Here is an 11,095-nt window from a genome sequence, read left to right as displayed (position 1 = left end):
TGTTACAGGAAAGTCGAAACCATGAGAAGTTTTTGTTTGTTTTTCTTCTCCCATCCCATGAAGTTAGTCCGCCTCTGAGTTCCAGCCCCGGCTCCCTGGACTCCTGCTCACCAGCAGCCCTGGACAGCCTGCGACTTCACAGTCCTCATTTAGGCATGGAAAACATGTAATTGTCTTTCACTTCTGATTCTTAACTTCTAAGCTTTCAGCAGGCAACTCAATTTAGACACCTTGGGGTAAATTCAGGCATATCAGTGATTTCTGTCAACTTTAGAATGATCAGAGCCACAACCAGTTTAAAATCATTTCTGGTTTCTTCTCTGCCCTGCTCTGGTGTCTGTTCCAACGCCAGGGGCACTGGGGCAACCACAGCTGGGCAAAAGTGGAAAAAAGGGAGGGACATCATGTTCCAGTCTCTCTTGTGTCTCGTTCATATGTTGCCAGAGATGCTGCCGTCCCCACAGTCTCACCTCTCGTCACAGATACTGCCTCGGGGTTGCTGTGTCCAGGGCACCTTTGGTTCCCTGGTACGAGTGATTCCCATGGAGGACACCTCTTCCTCCCTCACTCCCACGACCCATCGATGGGCATCTCTGTTGTGCATTCTTTCTGCCCCAGCAGGTGGTTTCCTGTAGATGGCACACAGGACCACTCTCCCAGGGTCCATGTCTCCAACAGGGCAGCCTGGGGTGGCCGCTCTCAAATTTTGTCCCCTCTTCCATTAGGACTTTCTTGTATTCATTGCCCTTCTTCCCCTCCCTCTCCAACAGCCTCTCCCCCTACCTTGCAAGACGAAGGGGGACATGAGATGGGCAAATGCTCATCACCGCTTGTCTCTCTTCTAAAACTGTTTCTACCTCCCCTTTTCCAGAGCCCATTTACCATTTCTTCTCTGGACAAGGGAAGAAGATAGTTTGGGTCTCTTCAGAAGGGTGTACAAATTAGTTAAGTCAGACAATGGGGACGGTGCCCTTTGAGCCTTATGTATAAAAGACCAGGTCTTAGCTTTGGTCACAGGTTCTGTTCATAGCAATCAATTCACTTCCAGCAGAACAAATGGATGTTTCTTTGGGTGTTGGTGGGGAGTGGGGAGTGACAAGCAACGAGTGGCCCCAAGGGAGCCGATGGGAGCACGTATCATTAATATTTCTGTGGCATCTCTTAGGAGGCACGGGTTATTTTATTATCTTCAATTCAAATGAGATAATACTTGCAAAGGAAGCCCTTAGCACACCGCTTAGCATTTGGTCTTCATGAATAGGGCTAATTTACAGAAATAGTAAGTTGAAGTTTACTCTCGTTACTATGTCAGGTCTGGAAATAAGGAAGATATTTTTGGTTCTCTCATTCCAAGAAGCTAGCAGACCCTCCATGATTTGAGCCACTTTCCCTCAGAGAGTCATTACTCTCTTTTACGCTTCGAGGCCAAGTAACACAGTTGCTAAGGATCTGGAAAAAGCCCTCCACTCGACTAATTATTGGGAATCTGGCCTTAATAAGATATGATAAGGCAGGAAGTTGAGGAGGTGGAAGGGGCAAGGTAACTTTTTGTTCTATTACACTTGGGTCTTTTGCACAGAACTGGTAAGATGGGGAAATAAAGGGGGCTGGACCCCACATCACAGCTCTGAAGCTTAAGCGAAAAAGCCCCAGGCCCAGGCTGGCTTAGAAACAACAGAGCTAACTACTTTCTGGAGGGACTCTCGGGCTTGGCCAGTTCATATCTCAGTAGAAGTGAGCCAGATATACCAAAGGGCAGGGGACCCTTTCTTGGGTTTTCTGGACTGAGTGAGCCGTGTCATTAGATGGGAGTGGGGAGCGAGGACCCTAATGACATCTTTCCCCTTGGCAGAGCCTGATCCAGGGATGCCATCTTTTTGCTTCATTTCTCACAGCCCTTAAAATCCATTTGTCAACTTCTTATGGCCTTCCTTTGTTTACCAAGGACTTTTCACGCCTTCGAGAAGGCTTTATTTCACAAAGGAGGGGTGCTGCGATTCAGAGATGCGGTGGCCAAGATGAGTGAGCCTCTGAGAGCATCAGAGGAGACATTCACCCCCAGGCCTCCTGAGCCGGGTGGTAGCTGTTGACTACCCCTCAGCTCTGAACTGGACCTTAAGTTCAGATCCTGTGTGTTTTCAGTTCCAGGACAACATGAGGCTCAATCACTCAAAGGGCGGTGGGCCAGAAAGTGCAAATCTCTGACTTCCTGTTGCTGTGCATTGGTGAGCCCCCGGCTTTCTGTGCCATGACCGAGGACTCTCCCTGGGCTTACCTTCTAGAGCTTTTGAAGATTAGGACTCCACTCATCCTTGTAATGGTCATGCCGTGTGTCCTCAGGAGTCATGCTCCCCGCTCAGCCCACTGCAGACCCATACTTCCTGTAAATGGTGCTCAGGGTAACCAGCGATTTCCTTGTCGGTTCACATACTAACCACCCACTCTCAAAAACACGAATTGTTCAACAAGAATTTAGCACACTTGAGTGGTGCTAAAATTATTCAGATCTCTCCTTAATTATTTCGCTTTGTTTTGTTTTTTAATGTCTTATTTATTTTTGAGCGAGGGCCAGGAGGGGAGGGACAGAGAGAGAGGGGCCGAGGATCTGAAGCAAGCCCTGCACTGACAGCAGCAAGGGCTTGAACTTGAGAACCTTGAGATCATGACCTGAGCAGATGCCACTTGACCGACTGAGCCACCCCCACTTGCCCCTCTCTTTGATGATTCTGAAAAAAGTTAAGGGCTGCGAGGTGCCTCCAAGTCCTAATTAGGAGTGCTTTGGGGGTATAAATATTCCATAGTATTAGTTGCTGGTACTTCTCTTTGTCGAAACAGATTTTACTCAGGTCTCAGGGCTTGGAGGTGAATCTCATGGTTCCTGCTCACTAGCTGGGTGATTTTTTTTTTTTTTAACGTTTATTTATTTTTGAGACAGAGAGAGACAGAGCATGAACAGGGGAGGGTCAGAGAGAGGGAGACACAGAACCCGAAACAGGCTCCAGGCTCTGAGCGGTCAGCACAGAGCCCGATGCGGGGCTCGAACTCATGGACCGCGAGATCATGACTTGAGCCGAAGTCGGCCGCTCAACTGACTGAGCCACCCAGGCGCCCCTAGCTGGGTGATTTTAATCTTGCTGTCCCTTATCATATTTTCACTTACCAAATGGGACGAATCGCATCTACCTTGCTGGGTTCCTGGGAGGATTCAATGTGAAATGGGACTGAGCCAATGACAAAAGCCGGGCACCTGCTCCAGTGTTGACTCTAGGGTTTCACAGCTGGGTGTCTAATTGGAGTAGGACTAAGTAAGGGCCGGTACAGCAGTCATTTATGCCTTCATGGGAACAAGGCAAAGGCCTCTTGTGAGTATGTTTACCAATCTAGGAACGAGGAAAACAAAGCATATCAGGTTGGAGAACACTTTAAAGATCTAGATACATGGTTTAAAATATGGAATTGGGATTGTGTGTGTGTGTGTGCATCGGAGTTTGGGGAGAAACTCTGAAATTCGGTAAAATTTATTTTTAAGCAATGGTCTGTGGGATCTGCGGTTTATCAGATCCTGGGGTGTATTTCTGGTCCTCGTTCCTGGCTGGCTCAGCTCAAGTCCAGTGAAAGCCCAGCCGGGTGGAGACTGATGAAGGGAAGCAGCAGAGGCCTGAAGGCTAATAGCAGGTTTCTGTTTACAAAGCAGCCGCTTTGTCAGAGCCGGTAAGTACCAGCAGATCTGCACCCTCCAGAATTCAGGGTCAGGATAACAGGCGGGGATAAATGGCCAAGCGGATAAATATATCAAAGGAGACGAAGAATCCCCCGTCACTCCTGTCAGGAACCCAGTCCGTGGTCTTTCAGCGGACGTTTGGAGTCCATCCCCTCCCCTGAGCAACCTCTTAGATCTCATTCTTGCAGAAGTTTGCTATGGCGTAGTGTTCTCCTAGAATGTCCAGGTTGATGACCTGAGACTAGCATGGGCAGATGATCTGCTTTCATTGAGCTGCACTTTGGAGCCAGAGAAGGGAAAAGACAACTTAATGCACATTTTCAAAGAATGAAGGATCTTTTGTTCAGTTCTTGCCAGGGAGCAAGACAAAGGCAACGGGCTTCACCTGTAATGGGAGGGGTCCGTGTCAGACAGGAGGGAGATTTATCAGGCAGGGAGTATGAAGACACTAAAATGAGTTATGGTATCTCCTTACCTGGAGATCTTCAAAGTAAGATATACTTCCCTCTGACAGGAGCAGTTGGGGGTGGTGGTGGGGAGGTGGGATTCCTAGCTGGAGGCAGGGAAATGGACTTCAGCGACCTTTGAAGGTTGAGTCCAGCCATCTGAATCTAGGATAAACTAAGATGGGAAAATTTATGGTTTTGACATCCATCAGGTGAATAAATCTGAGCCTCTGCTGGAATTTGAGGAGAAAGAAGCTTCCAGAAGCCTGCTCTGGCTTGACCACTCTATCAGGGTTCCAGCAGGACACAGACAACACATTCAACTCAAGATCATTTGAGAGGGGTTTAATAAAGAGACTATTTATAAAGGTGTGGGTAAGATGTAGAGAAATTATAAAAGATGGTAACCCTAAGCTCTTACTATCTCCATGCCTAAAGGGGTGAGGAGTGGGGGGGGGGCTGTTATCAGAACACAGAAGGAGAAATTAAGGTATGGAGAGCCATGTTGAGAGGAGCTTTGACCTTCCTTTGAGGAGGAATGTCACCAGCCAGAGAGGACCCAGGGAGAGAGCCAGGGAATAAATACCCTGACATCACTGTCCTCCCGCCCAACAATCTACTGCCAGGGTTTCTGACTGGCTCATCCCAGCTGGTAAGCCCAGGCCAAGAAAGCCCATTGACATGGTCCATATAGGTCAGCCTTCTGAGCACAGGGCAGTTTGGAGGAGGGTGGAGAGTAGATCTGAAGCGGCAAATAAAAGCTGACTGACCCAACCATGGCTTGTCCTCTGACAGTACAAAGTGCCTTTTAGGTGCTGAGCATGATTCCAGGCACTTGGAAGAGGACGGTGAACCAGACTTACATTTGGACTAATTGTGATTTAGAAATGTTATCTATCCCTTAAGCCCGTGAACATTAAGGCGCCACACAGGTAGTTACTAACATAAGTAAGGCAAGTTACTGAAACTCTCTGTGCCTCACTATCTGCATCTGTAAAATGGGAATAACAATTATTTCTCTTTCATGGGGTTAGCTTATATGTGCTTGTGCATGTGAAGCCCTTGGAACCATGCGTGGTGTGAGGGGCTCACTCAGTACATGCTAGGTGTCATTACTATTAGCATATCTAATGCTATTTGTATCTTCTAGCCAGTCTCTAGAACTCTTGCTCATCCTTGAAGACCTAGATTGTACATCTCCTCCCCATGGCTCTCTTTCCCTTGGGAATAGTTGGTCCCCAGATTATGTGATGCCTTCCTGGCTTTTATAAGGCCATGATTTGATTTGCACGTCTGTTTTCTCTGCTAGACTCTGTACTCTTCTGGGCTGATCTCAGATTCATCACCGTTGCCAGCCCCAAGTTCTGGCACATGGGAGGTATTCAATAATGTTGGTCCCGTTTGCTTTGGATGAGATTTTGTACTTGCATGGAGAAGAGTGTGGCTCAGGCCAGTGTTCAGAGGCCATGATGGTGGTAGTGGAAATAACAGTTGAGCTAGATGAAGTGATCTGCGGGCTCCAAAGATTGTTCCATAGAGCCTGATTCTCCATGCCCGGGGACTGACTTCTGCCCCCGAAGCCACACAGTCACAAGGGAAGAGAATGCTTGTTGCACAAGGAGGCAAGAGCAGAAAGACTTTTATCTGGAAGGTAGACTTTACCAACCAGAATTATTCATCTTGTTCCCCTTTAAGGTGGAAGCTGGCTTTTTTTTTTTTTTTTTTTTTTTTTTTTTTTAAGATCATTCAGGTAGACTCTCCCTTGCTTCTATGGTTCTGGGCAGAGAAAAAAGCTAGCTAGGGATGGAGTTGGTGAACAGCTCCTGGAGCATTTTTCACTTTGGTTCAGTTATTTTGTCTACAGCTTCCAGAGTTGGGCCACAAACACAAGGTGAATTCTTTGGTCCATTCCATGACAGTGTGTGAGGCAGTCTTGGGATTGCATCCCATGGATCAACTCCCAAGGTCACGAACATGCTTCCAATTTAACGGTAGAATGTGTTTATGCCACAGGGATGCAATTCACAAAACTGAGATGGAAAAACTCTTCAGGATAAATAACCCAGTTTCTTCAGCAAATAACTGCAAGGGAAATAAAAGGAAGGGGATGCTATAAAGATTTAAGATACATAAAAATCAGTTACTGTATGCACTATAATTATTTGAATTCTTATTTGGAAAATTATTAAAAACATTGTAAGACAGTTGGAAATATTTGAACACTAATTGGTTATTTGATGATTTTAAGGAATTATTGTTAATATTTTGGGGTATGAAACAGTATTTTGAATATGTTTTATGAAAGAGTCTTTGGCTTTTAGAGATGTAGTCTAGAAATTACAGATGAAATATATGATACCTGAGATTTGCTTCAAAACAATATGGGGTGGTCAAGAAGTGGATGGGGTATAGAGGGGGTAGGGGTTAATTGCAAGTGATGAGTAAGAGGTACATGGGAATTCATTAATCAATTCTAGTTTGTACATACATGGTATTTTTCCATAATAAAAAAAAATTTAAATGTGACGGTAGAGATAAATTTACTTTTCATTTGTTTTACCAGGGCTCCCTGTATTGAACCTGAAATCCAAACTGAATGTGCCAGATGGAAACCAATGTAGCTTATGTGAGGGGCGCTTGAATGACTCAGTTGGTGAAGTGTCCAACTTCAGCTCAGGTCATGACCTCATGGTCTGTGAGTTTGAGCCCCGCGTCAGGCTCTCTGCTGACAGCTCAGAGCCTGGAGCCTGCTTCCGATTCAGTGTCTTCCTCTCTCTCTGCCCCTCCCCCATTCTCTCTCTCTCTCTCAAAAATAAATAAACATTAAAAAACACTAAAAAAAAGATGGGGGCGCCTGGGTGGTGCAGTGGGCTAAGCGTCCGACTTCAGCCAGGTCACGATCTCGCGGTCTGTGAGTTCGAGCCCCGCGTCAGGTTCTGGGCTGATGGCTCGGAGCCTGGAGCCTGTTTCGGATTCTGTGTCTCCCTCTCTCTCTGCCCCTCCCCCGTTCATGCTCTGTCTCTCTCTGTCCCAAAAATAAATAAACGTTGAAAAAAAAAATTAAAAAAAAAAAACACTAAAAAAAAGAATGGGCTTATGTGTTTCAGAGAGAATAGAAAGAAGCTAGTTCATTCCTCATAGGTCAAGGAAAGCCTGGTTTCTCCCTAAAGGTCAATAAGACCTCTATACTTTGGCCATGTTCTTTCACCAAAGAGCCAGGACTTGAAGGGTTAAAATGATGACTAGGTACCACTTCCCTTGGCCAATTTTCCCTGAGTGATGAGAATGGATTTCCCTGGCATTTAATACCATTGAGGGACATAGGAACCAGAGCCAGATGGGACCCTCCAGCTGGGTTCTAGTCAACACAGCCTAGTGCCTGGTGCTTGGAATTGTGCTTCCCTGCACATCCTCATCTGTATTCATTGAGCCATTTGGGCCTTTCTCTCAGTTGTGACTCAGGGAGAGGTATAATAACTTATTAATATCATACCAATAAATGGTGGAACGGCCACTCACACCTGAGTCCTCTGGTTTCAAGCCCAAGCCTCTTTCCACTATATAATATTACCCTCCCAGGTACCAGAGTTCTTCTCCTCAGGGATGCACCAACCCAGGGTTGCAAATAATAATAGTTGTTAGGTGGTTGATACTGTGTCAGAGGGCCTACGTACATTAACTCTTGTAACCCTCTTAATGGTCTCAGAAGGTAGGTACTATCCTTATTCCCATTTTGTAGACAGAAAACCTGAGGTCCCAAATGTCAAGATTTAAACCCAACTGTGTCTGTCCTCAAACCTTTGACTACATTTTTTAAGCTACGTCTTGCTACTTAGTTGAGGCAGATGTTGAATGAAAGTTTTTTCAGGATTTGCTCAAATAGAGGCCTGGAAATGACGAGGAAGAGGGCTTTATGCCATCAGTGCACTGAAAGAATGCCTTATGGCCACAGTTTGGAACCACTTCTTTATCGTTGTAGTTACAGCATTCGATATAGCATTCACGATGTGCCAGGCCACACCACTCACCCCTTTATGAATGTTAACTCATCAAATACAGCAGCCTTGTGAGGTGGGTAGGGGCTGATTTTATTATTCCCATCTTACCAATGGGGAAACAGAGACACCTGCCAACATCACAGAGCTAGTAAGATGCAGGGCCAAGATTCAGCCCAGTCACTCCTGTGCCTGGGCCTGTGTCTTTGACCTCTACATTGCCTTCACCCCAAGCCCTGTACCTACTCTCGACCTGTCAACAAGAGTTGCTAAATGACTTTAATTCCAGTTTCGTAACTCTGAATAATAAAGACCAAAGTGTCTTCTATTGGCTGGAGCCGTCACCAAAAGGTAATGACTGATTCCATCCGACTTAAACTCCAAGCCATGCGTGTGTGAAATTGCTCTATTCACTTGAGTCCGAAATGTGTTTTGAGGACTGACTATACCTTTTTGAGAGCTGCAATAATAAGAGAGAAAATATGAAATTTAATGGGATAAATCACATTAAAGAGCTCAATACCCTGTAGCCATTAATATCCTTATTACCTTCTCTGATCTGTCCGCCCCACCGGAGGCACCACAGCCCGGGCGACCGTCCTGTCCTCTCTCTCGCTGGCCTTCTCTGCTCTGCACCTTCCCCTCCTCTCCTCAAGCTATAATCTATAAGAGTTCCCAGCTGCTAACTGATGGTTTCCGGCGGGGAGGGGGGGAGGGGGATGGGTGAAACAGGTGAAGGGGATTAAGAGTACACTTATCGGGGCGCCTGGGTGGCGCAGTCGGTTAGCGTCCGACTTCAGCCAGGTCACGATCTCGCGGTCCGTGAGTTCGAGCCCCGCGTCGGGCTCTGGGCTGATGGCTCGGAGCCTGGAGCCTGTTTCCGATTCTGTGTCTCCCTCTCTCTCTGCCCCTCCCCCGTTCATGCTCTGTCTCTCTCTGTCCCAAAAATAAATAAACGTTGGGAAAAAAAAAAAAAAAAAAAAAAACTTAAAAAAAAAAAGAGTACACTTATCATGATGAGCACTGAGTAATGTATAGAATGGTTGAATCACAATATACACCTGAAACTGATATAACACTAAATGGTAACTGTACTTAAAAAAAAAAAGGGGGGGTTCTCTAACCCTCCCTCAGGGAGGATTCTCTCCTTCCTGGTCCTGTTGAACTGAGGCATGGTCACATGACATGCTCTGGCCAATGAAATGAGAGGGGCAGTGGTGTGTGTCAATTCCAGACGGAATCGTTAAAAGCCAGGCGGTGCCTTGCCATGCTCCATTTTCCTCATGCTAACACATCCAGCAATGGTTGAATGGTAGCTGCTTTTCACCCTGGGTCCTAGAGTGCATCAAGACCCCCACACAACCCTTGATGGACACGCAAAATAAGATGCAAATCTTTACTGTTGTAAGCCACTGAGGTTCTGGACTTGTTTGCATCGCAGCATAGATCCAGCCTAATCTGACTGACACGTGTTTTAGGATGCTCTCAGGGGATAGGACAAAAGTCCCTAATATGCCTGGAAGGCCTTGCAATATCTTGACTTAAATGTCAGGCTTCATCTTCTAACATATTTCCTCTCCTTTTCTTCTCTTCATCCAGACGGGCCATCCTTCCCTCCCTCAAAGGTGCCAAACTCCATCCACCACAGGCTGTTTGCACATGCTGTTCCCTCTGCCCAGAGCATTCTTCTTCCTGCCTGCCCCCTTTGCCAGTTAACATCTGTCTGTCCTACTACATCTCGATGGGTTTTCACAGCACTGTATATCCTTTATAAACCTCGTCACAACTACAAGCTTACCTCTGTTGCTATGTTTTTTTGGATAATGCTTATTTTGCCCACTAGCTGTATACTTTATAAGAACAGTTGCTCAGTTTTTATTTACTTACTGTCCCTAGCCCCTGGCATAGTCTCTGGCACATAATGGGTACTCGAATAATTTTTATTGAATAAATAGTTGAGTTGATATATTGTAGTGACTATGGGATGGAAGTTGGAAGCCGACTTCTTGGATTTGAATCCCACCTGCTACTTAGTTGTTGTATGACCTTGGGTGACTTATTGAATCTCTTTCTGCCTTAGTTTCCCCATCTGTAAATGGGGATGAAAACAGTGGTCTTTGAGGTGTCTGTGAGGATTAAATGGATTGAGATATACGTGCTGCTTGTGCACTTTCTGTGTCTGGTCTGCAAGCTCACCTCTCTATACTCTGTTCTGGGCGGGGGGGGGGGGGGGGGGCTGGTAGTTTCCTTCCTAACTTTTCCGTACTCTCTTCCCAGATGGCGAGGCTTAGATCAAGCCAGAGACATTGGCGAAGTCTTAGAATACTAGGGAAGGGAGAGAGGGGATTTCTTTCTGGTTTCAGCTCCAGCCCACATGTGACAGCAGCAGAGGAGGCATTCGCCAAGAGCCTCCGCCTCCTTTCAGCTCTCCCAGCACCCACCGTGCCTCACCTCCTCAGAAGTACTGATACTGTTGGTTGCTTCCCCCTCAGCGATCCTAGCACCAACGTCCCCGCAGGAGTCTGTGACCATGCATGTGGTGCGTCCCACCTTCATGGCGCCCCCTCTCAGTAAAGACCCAAGTACCGGCTGCGCGGATTTCCTCCTTGGAATGCCTAGGTTCCGCTAGCCCAACTTTTCCTTTTTGTGTCCCCAGCTCCAGGGCTGGTGGCTGTAAGCCTACAATTATTTCTCTGTAGGCTACCGCAGAGCCCCCTCTTGGAACACCTACCAGACCCTATTCCTGATTCCTGACTGGGCCCTCACTGATACAATATCTAAAGCACTTAGAAGAGTATCAGGCACAGAGGGAGCACGGGGTAAACGCTGCATTTGTCTAAGCAGGTGAGAAAACCAACAGTGCCCATCAGACCTCTGTGGAGGGTGCGATGTGCTCGCCATTTATCCAGGATAATGCCAACTCCCCGGTGCAG

The sequence above is a fragment of the Puma concolor genome, chromosome C1 (genome assembly GCF_028749965.1).
Source record: "Puma concolor isolate L17-30 chromosome C1, mPumCon1.1.hap2, whole genome shotgun sequence".
In the NCBI taxonomy this organism is placed as follows: domain Eukaryota; kingdom Metazoa; phylum Chordata; class Mammalia; order Carnivora; family Felidae; genus Puma; species Puma concolor.
This window is presented reverse-complemented; position numbering follows the sequence as displayed.